Genomic DNA, 10072 nt, shown 5'->3' on the forward strand with positions numbered 1-10072 from the left:
GATAACCAGTAGATCCAGCCGCGTGAACAAACAAATCCAAAGGGCGAGTCTGAAGTCAGGAAACTAATACAGGCAGGGTCATACACGGGAATCAGGCAAGGGAAGCAGAAGGGACGAAACGAAAGAGGAATCCGAAGGGGAGCTGGGTCGGCAACGAGACAAAATCCAAGGAATCAATAATATACACAAAGACGTAAGGCACACGAGCGAGACACTGCGGCACCAACAGGTGCGCTCAGCTTGCTTTTAAAGCCTAGGGGTGATCCGTAATCAGATCCAGGTGTGCCGTGATGAACGCTGGGCGTGCTGAAAACTCCGGGGTGGAGTTAGGATTGCGAGGTGCTTGCAGGAGGTGGCTGGCTCGTGACACTTACTAAAGAAAGGTTCATTTAATGATTGGGATTGTTGATTCTAAATGTACAGCATGTGTGTAACTTTGTTTATTTGTTGGTTTGTTTTTTGGTTGTTTTTTTTATTTGTTCTCCAAAAAATACTAAGAATATATAAGAAATGTGCGCAAATCTCTTAGTCAGAAATGACCCTAAGATGCTCTTCGGACCCTGGTGGTGTACAGACTTCATGGAAATATAATCAAAGGTGATGCTTAATTTTTTTCTAATGTTGAGGTCAGTATAGGAAAAGTCCTTAAATCTTAGGTTTTATAAAATAAGGTTAAAAATATGATTTACAGGGTTTACTCTGCTGCCAAATAAAGTGTCTGGTCCTTTTTGACCCGAAAGGTTAACAAAAGCTCAAATAATAAAACAAAAAGGAAAAAAAAGAGTTTTAAGTGCTGTTATGATTTTTATATTGACTGTAAATATATTTTAAGGGCTGGAAAGATTGTAAAAGTTATTTATTAAAAAGATGCATGTGTGTTGTCATGCAGGAACTCACTCACTCACTCACCTTCTATACCGCTTTATCCTGTATTCAGGATAAATGCACAGTCCACCCTGGCGATTTATGTATGAGACTACCGTAGTGTTGTCCACCTGCACTAGGACATGGTAACCTCTCAACTGCTGGAAGCACTTGAGGGCCAAAAATAGAGCCCTCATTTCGAGGCAATTGATGTGCCATGCGAGAAGATGGCCTCTTCAGCTCCCTTGGGCTGGATGGCCATCTAAGACAGTACCCCAGCCCGTGTTGTGGCAGAATTGCTATGTGAAAATATGCGTCCTTTGGATCTATTGTCACAAACCAATCCTTGGTTGGATTTGTAAAACAATAATTTTGACAGTCAACATTTTGAACCTGTACTTTTTGAGATAGCGGTTCAGGCCGCGAAGATCTTAAATTGGACGTAGCCCCCCGTCTCTCTTGGGAACCAAGAAATACCGACTGTAGTAGCCTGACTCTCTGTCTGGTAGGGAAACATGTTCTATGGCCCCTTTTAACAGCAACGTCTGCATTTCGAGAGTCAGCAAATGCCCTTTCCGTTTTCACGGAGGTGGAGACCACGCCGTTGAAGCGCGGAGGGCGATGTGCGAACTGGATCCTTAACCCTTCTCTACAGTCCTTAATACCCAAGGAGATATACCTGGCAGTAGCTTCCACGCTGTCAGTTTCTCCGAAAGGGGCACGAGTTCTAGCACTTCGGATAGACGGGGCGGAAGTGGGGGTCCTGGGCGCATGAGCCTCAGGACGTATTCTTAGTGAAGAAGACAGTGCGCTGGTCCGACCTCATTGAGGCGGCTTGTGAGGGGCGGCGAGCCGTACCCCAGTCTTTACGAGGGAGTGCGCGGCTGCTAACACTCTCTTTCTGCGCCTCTCACCTGGCGAGAGTCGGACCAGGTCGAGACTGGGTGGCCGACAGTCCAGATTCTTGAGCAAGAAATTTTCCGAAGGCCTGTTCGTATAATCTCGCCTCCCTAAACGCCGCTAATTCCGTCGCCACCAAACAGGCCAGATGGCGAGATGAGGTTTAGCCACAGGTGTCTCTCCGTGGAAACCAGGAAAGCCATAGAACAGGTCTGTGGGTCGGCATAATTCTAAACACGAGTTCATCCACATCATCCACAGCGCCGCCAGTGCTGAGATCTTTTAGCAGATCAGCTTGGTACGCCTGCAAGACCGCCATGGTGTGCAGAGAAGCACCAGCCTGACCTGCTGCCTGAAAGGCTTTTCCTAACAAGGCAGATGAAAGTCTACATGGCTTGGAGGAAAGTGTTGGCTTTTTCAGGGAAGATGATGTCCCAGGAGAGAGAAAGCCCGCAAGCGTCACTTCTATCTTTTTTTCTGAGGCATCATCATATAACCCCACGCTTCCGCATCAAGAGTCCATCATAGTTCTGGTTCAAAAAAACCTCATCCTGCTTCTCTTAATGACTATCGCCCTGTAGCCCTCACCTCAGTAGTGATGAAATGCTTTGAAAGGCTGGTCAGAGACTTCATTATTTCTTCACTTCCGGACCCACTGGACCCACTACAGTTCGCCTACCGCCCAAACTGTTCCATAGACGATGCAATCTCACATTTCCTCCACACATCACTCACTCACCTGGACACTCGGAGGGGAAATTATGTGAAAATGCTCTTCATCGACTTCAGCTCTGCGTTTAATACCATAATTCCTTCCACAGTCATCACCAAGCTGGAGCACCTGGGACTCAGCTCATCTATGTGTCAGTGGATCTCTAACTTCCTGTCTGGCAGACCACAGGCAGTAAGGATAGGCGGTCATGTCTCAGCCTCCATCACTCTCAGCACTGGAGCCCCCCTGTTGTACTCTTTATACACCTATGACTGCGTGGCCACTACCAACTCCACCGTTGTCATCAAGTTTGCTGACGACACTGTCTTTATGGGCCTGATCAAGAACAACGATAAGGCGGCCTACCTAGAGGAGGTTGGAAATCAGGAGAAATGGTGCCAGAGGAACAACCTCCTCCTAAACATCAGCAAGACAAAGAAGCTGATAGTGGACTATTGTACAAAACAGGAGAGGAACTACCAGACCCCCATCATCAACAGGAGCCCAGTGGAGAGAGTGGACAGCTTTTGATACCTCGGCGTTCACATCACGCAGGACTTAACATGGTTCTGTCACATCAACACCGTGGTGAAAAATGCCCGGCAGCGTCTCTACCACCTAAGACGCTTGAGAGACTTCAGACTGCCCTCCAAGGTGCTCAGGCCACTGAGGCCAACACGGAGAGACTGAGGAGGAGCTTTTCCAGCAGACGATAAGTTCTCTTAACCACAACACAACACAGGACTAATACAGATGTGGCCATTAAGACTGCGCGTGTTTTCCCGCGGGATGCCTCAATTTAGCGCGCGGCGCGCCACGACTTGCCGTAAGCAACATTCTGGAATTTAAATAAATGTGTTGTGCTTCACTGAATATCCGCCAGATGGCGCATGAAAGGACTTTATTTAAACGCCGGACCAAGTACTGTACAACGAAGATTGTGTATAATTACTTAGTCTAAAACAATATTGTTCCCAATGCTGAAGCAAACATGAATTTTATTTTGCTTTACAACAGATCTTTCATGATAAATGTGTGTATATGTGCTTCATATTATTTTCATAATGATGAAATGAGATGCCCAAATTCGTGCTTTAAAATTCTTAATAAGTTTCTTATATATTTTTTGTAATGTTTTAACAGGGACAAAACAGTAAAAGACATGGCAATGTCTCGGTTTACATGGTGTTGAAATGAATTTAATTTCCTGATAGTAGGCAATCTGATAGTCTTAACTATGCGAATGTCCTGATTTGTGAATATGCCAACATATCTTATTTAAAACGTAAAAAATGTGTCGACATCATCAGAAGACATGAATGAACTATATATATTATATTATTAAGTAAATATTATTTTATGACCACAAACTTCTTCGGGCTTTTTATAATAATCATCATATTTGCTGTTTGTGTCCAGCATTTAATAATTATTTCATACATTATTTAACCACGGCTGGAAATAATAGCTGGAATGTGATGTGATTGTGAGTTCATGACTAAATTAAAGCAGTTTGTCTTTTGTAAAGTACTTTCACTTTACAAAAGGCAGCGTTTTTATCAGAAGGTTGATAAACGTGTGTTGTACAGTATATACACCGCGACAGCGCGCTCAGTTACTCACTTCTCACCTTACATGTAGGTCTGCTCGGACTAATTCGTTTTAAACCCCTCAAAAATGCGTGTGTATACAGCCCAAAACCTCCATCAGTTATTAACGATAGCGTCTATTTAGAAAAAATGCCCCAGTGATTTCGGAGCTTCAGGAAATCTCCCGGCGCTCTGCGCATAACACCGGGCCAACTTATGTCGGAAAGAATTTATAAACGGTTTCTAAACGTGGGCTATTGTTTTTTTTTACTTATAGTATTTGTTAATTTAATTTAAATGAGGTTTGGGCTCAGGACTTCGATTCGGCATCGTGATTCTCCTCTTTAATTTACTCCATAGTTTTAATCAGAGCACAGCTGCATGCATAAAGTTTTCCAGAGCGCACCAGCAGAAGTAGACTAATGATTATGAACGCGTCGGGAAAACAGCAAGCAGACTGACTTTGACCATTTAAAAAAACGTTTGTGTTCATTTTCTGACGCGCTCAAGTTCACCAAAAACAATACAGAACAGCGCAGCTTATTTGCTTTCAAACATTTATAAAATCACGTTTTTTCGTTATTGTGAGTGCGCTTAAATAAAAGTTGAGTCTTATAAAGGCATGTAGTCTTATATAGTTTTATTATATAGTTTTTGCACATTAATCAGTGTCCTCATCTGTTACATTTTTGAGGACAATAGTTTTTTTTTCAGCCTGTCACGGCGTGCACCCAAATCAATATCGCTCCTCGCTCACTAGTTAGGCGGCCTCTCCTTCAGATATGCGAAGAAGCGGGGCTGCGGAATTAAGCACGAATAGTGAAGAAGAGCTCTCCTTGCTAATGATCCCGGGTTCATCCGCGCTATAAAATACTCTGGGTTTGTTGGTTTACAGTGGATTTTACTACGCGGTGTGAGTGAGACGCGCGCACACAACGCGGAAGTGCGGCATGCAAAACGGGGCATAGAGGTGCAGGGGTTTCCGACTCACGTCCGTGAGAAATATGAGCACGGCGCGCGTCGAGGGAGGTCCTCCGAAGAGGCGGAAGTCTTCATGCGCCGCGGTGGGGTGCGTCACTGGCCGTGGACCGAAGAACACAATCGGCGTCTTTAACCAGGTAAGAGTCGATAACCAGTAGATCCAGCCGCGTGAACAAACAAATCCAAAGGGCGAGTCTGAAGTCAGGAAACTAATACAGGCAGGGTCATACACGGGAATCAGGCAAGGGAAGCAGAAGGGACGAAACGAAAGAGGAATCCGAAGGGGAGCTGGGTCGGCAACGAGACAAAATCCAAGGAATCAATAATATACACAAAGACGTAAGGCACACGAGCGAGACACTGCGGCACCAACAGGTGCGCTCAGCTTGCTTTTAAAGCCTAGGGGTGATCCGTAATCAGATCCAGGTGTGCCGTGATGAACGCTGGGCGTGCTGAAAACTCCGGGGTGGAGTTAGGATTGCGAGGTGCTTGCAGGAGGTGGCTGGCTCGTGACACTTACTAAAGAAAGGTTCATTTAATGATTGGGATTGTTGATTCTAAATGTACAGCATGTGTGTAACTTTGTTTATTTGTTGGTTTGTTTTTTGGTTGTTTTTTTTATTTGTTCTCCAAAAAATACTAAGAATATATAAGAAATGTGCGCAAATCTCTTAGTCAGAAATGACCCTAAGATGCTCTTCGGACCCTGGTGGTGTACAGACTTCATGGAAATATAATCAAAGGTGATGCTTAATTTTTTTCTAATGTTGAGGTCAGTATAGGAAAAGTCCTTAAATCTTAGGTTTTATAAAATAAGGTTAAAAATATGATTTACAGGGTTTACTCTGCTGCCAAATAAAGTGTCTGGTCCTTTTTGACCCGAAAGGTTAACAAAAGCTCAAATAATAAAACAAAAAGGAAAAAAAAGAGTTTTAAGTGCTGTTATGATTTTTATATTGACTGTAAATATATTTTAAGGGCTGGAAAGATTGTAAAAGTTATTTATTAAAAAGATGCATGTGTGTTGTCATGCAGGAACTCACTCACTCACTCACCTTCTATACCGCTTTATCCTGTATTCAGGATAAATGCACAGTCCACCCTGGCGATTTATGTATGAGACTACCGTAGTGTTGTCCACCTGCACTAGGACATGGTAACCTCTCAACTGCTGGAAGCACTTGAGGGCCAAAAATAGAGCCCTCATTTCGAGGCAATTGATGTGCCATGCGAGAAGATGGCCTCTTCAGCTCCCTTGGGCTGGATGGCCATCTAAGACAGTACCCCAGCCCGTGTTGTGGCAGAATTGCTATGTGAAAATATGCGTCCTTTGGATCTATTGTCACAAACCAATCCTTGGTTGGATTTGTAAAACAATAATTTTGACAGTCAACATTTTGAACCTGTACTTTTTGAGATAGCGGTTCAGGCCGCGAAGATCTTAAATTGGACGTAGCCCCCCGTCTCTCTTGGGAACCAAGAAATACCGACTGTAGTAGCCTGACTCTCTGTCTGGTAGGGAAACATGTTCTATGGCCCCTTTTAACAGCAACGTCTGCATTTCGAGAGTCAGCAAATGCCCTTTCCGTTTTCACGGAGGTGGAGACCACGCCGTTGAAGCGCGGAGGGCGATGTGCGAACTGGATCCTTAACCCTTCTCTACAGTCCTTAATACCCAAGGAGATATACCTGGCAGTAGCTTCCACGCTGTCAGTTTCTCCGAAAGGGGCACGAGTTCTAGCACTTCGGATAGACGGGGCGGAAGTGGGGGTCCTGGGCGCATGAGCCTCAGGACGTATTCTTAGTGAAGAAGACAGTGCGCTGGTCCGACCTCATTGAGGCGGCTTGTGAGGGGCGGCGAGCCGTACCCCAGTCTTTACGAGGGAGTGCGCGGCTGCTAACACTCTCTTTCTGCGCCTCTCACCTGGCGAGAGTCGGACCAGGTCGAGACTGGGTGGCCGACAGTCCAGATTCTTGAGCAAGAAATTTTCCGAAGGCCTGTTCGTATAATCTCGCCTCCCTAAACGCCGCTAATTCCGTCGCCACCAAACAGGCCAGATGGCGAGATGAGGTTTAGCCACAGGTGTCTCTCCGTGGAAACCAGGAAAGCCATAGAACAGGTCTGTGGGTCGGCATAATTCTAAACACGAGTTCATCCACATCATCCACAGCGCCGCCAGTGCTGAGATCTTTTAGCAGATCAGCTTGGTACGCCTGCAAGACCGCCATGGTGTGCAGAGAAGCACCAGCCTGACCTGCTGCCTGAAAGGCTTTTCCTAACAAGGCAGATGAAAGTCTACATGGCTTGGAGGAAAGTGTTGGCTTTTTCAGGGAAGATGATGTCCCAGGAGAGAGAAAGCCCGCAAGCGTCACTTCTATCTTTTTTTCTGAGGCATCATCATATAACCCCACGCTTCCGCATCAAGAGTCCATCATAGTTCTGGTTCAAAAAAACCTCATCCTGCTTCTCTTAATGACTATCGCCCTGTAGCCCTCACCTCAGTAGTGATGAAATGCTTTGAAAGGCTGGTCAGAGACTTCATTATTTCTTCACTTCCGGACCCACTGGACCCACTACAGTTCGCCTACCGCCCAAACTGTTCCATAGACGATGCAATCTCACATTTCCTCCACACATCACTCACTCACCTGGACACTCGGAGGGGAAATTATGTGAAAATGCTCTTCATCGACTTCAGCTCTGCGTTTAATACCATAATTCCTTCCACAGTCATCACCAAGCTGGAGCACCTGGGACTCAGCTCATCTATGTGTCAGTGGATCTCTAACTTCCTGTCTGGCAGACCACAGGCAGTAAGGATAGGCGGTCATGTCTCAGCCTCCATCACTCTCAGCACTGGAGCCCCCCTGTTGTACTCTTTATACACCTATGACTGCGTGGCCACTACCAACTCCACCGTTGTCATCAAGTTTGCTGACGACACTGTCTTTATGGGCCTGATCAAGAACAACGATAAGGCGGCCTACCTAGAGGAGGTTGGAAATCAGGAGAAATGGTGCCAGAGGAACAACCTCCTCCTAAACATCAGCAAGACAAAGAAGCTGATAGTGGACTATTGTACAAAACAGGAGAGGAACTACCAGACCCCCATCATCAACAGGAGCCCAGTGGAGAGAGTGGACAGCTTTTGATACCTCGGCGTTCACATCACGCAGGACTTAACATGGTTCTGTCACATCAACACCGTGGTGAAAAATGCCCGGCAGCGTCTCTACCACCTAAGACGCTTGAGAGACTTCAGACTGCCCTCCAAGGTGCTCAGGCCACTGAGGCCAACACGGAGAGACTGAGGAGGAGCTTTTCCAGCAGACGATAAGTTCTCTTAACCACAACACAACACAGGACTAATACAGATGTGGCCATTAAGACTGCGCGTGTTTTCCCGCGGGATGCCTCAATTTAGCGCGCGGCGCGCCACGACTTGCCGTAAGCAACATTCTGGAATTTAAATAAATGTGTTGTGCTTCACTGAATATCCGCCAGATGGCGCATGAAAGGACTTTATTTAAACGCCGGACCAAGTACTGTACAACGAAGATTGTGTATAATTACTTAGTCTAAAACAATATTGTTCCCAATGCTGAAGCAAACATGAATTTTATTTTGCTTTACAACAGATCTTTCATGATAAATGTGTGTATATGTGCTTCATATTATTTTCATAATGATGAAATGAGATGCCCAAATTCGTGCTTTAAAATTCTTAATAAGTTTCTTATATATTTTTTGTAATGTTTTAACAGGGACAAAACAGTAAAAGACATGGCAATGTCTCGGTTTACATGGTGTTGAAATGAATTTAATTTCCTGATAGTAGGCAATCTGATAGTCTTAACTATGCGAATGTCCTGATTTGTGAATATGCCAACATATCTTATTTAAAACGTAAAAAATGTGTCGACATCATCAGAAGACATGAATGAACTATATATATTATATTATTAAGTAAATATTATTTTATGACCACAAACTTCTTCGGGCTTTTTATAATAATCATCATATTTGCTGTTTGTGTCCAGCATTTAATAATTATTTCATACATTATTTAACCACGGCTGGAAATAATAGCTGGAATGTGATGTGATTGTGAGTTCATGACTAAATTAAAGCAGTTTGTCTTTTGTAAAGTACTTTCACTTTACAAAAGGCAGCGTTTTTATCAGAAGGTTGATAAACGTGTGTTGTACAGTATATACACCGCGACAGCGCGCTCAGTTACTCACTTCTCACCTTACATGTAGGTCTGCTCGGACTAATTCGTTTTAAACCCCTCAAAAATGCGTGTGTATACAGCCCAAAACCTCCATCAGTTATTAACGATAGCGTCTATTTAGAAAAAATGCCCCAGTGATTTCGGAGCTTCAGGAAATCTCCCGGCGCTCTGCGCATAACACCGGGCCAACTTATGTCGGAAAGAATTTATAAACGGTTTCTAAACGTGGGCTATTGTTTTTTTTTACTTATAGTATTTGTTAATTTAATTTAAATGAGGTTTGGGCTCAGGACTTCGATTCGGCATCGTGATTCTCCTCTTTAATTTACTCCATAGTTTTAATCAGAGCACAGCTGCATGCATAAAGTTTTCCAGAGCGCACCAGCAGAAGTAGACTAATGATTATGAACGCGTCGGGAAAACAGCAAGCAGACTGACTTTGACCATTTAAAAAAACGTTTGTGTTCATTTTCTGACGCGCTCAAGTTCACCAAAAACAATACAGAACAGCGCAGCTTATTTGCTTTCAAACATTTATAAAATCACGTTTTTTCGTTATTGTGAGTGCGCTTAAATAAAAGTTGAGTCTTATAAAGGCATGTAGTCTTATATAGTTTTATTATATAGTTTTTGCACATTAATCAGTGTCCTCATCTGTTACATTTTTGAGGACAATAGTTTTTTTTTCAGCCTGTCACGGCGTGCACCCAAATCAATATCGCTCCTCGCTCACTAGTTAGGCGGCCTCTCCTTCAGATATGCGAAGAAGCGGGGCTGCGGAATTAAGCACG

The sequence above is a fragment of the Clarias gariepinus genome, chromosome 11 (genome assembly GCF_024256425.1).
Source record: "Clarias gariepinus isolate MV-2021 ecotype Netherlands chromosome 11, CGAR_prim_01v2, whole genome shotgun sequence".
Classification (NCBI taxonomy): Eukaryota; Metazoa; Chordata; class Actinopteri; order Siluriformes; family Clariidae; genus Clarias; species Clarias gariepinus.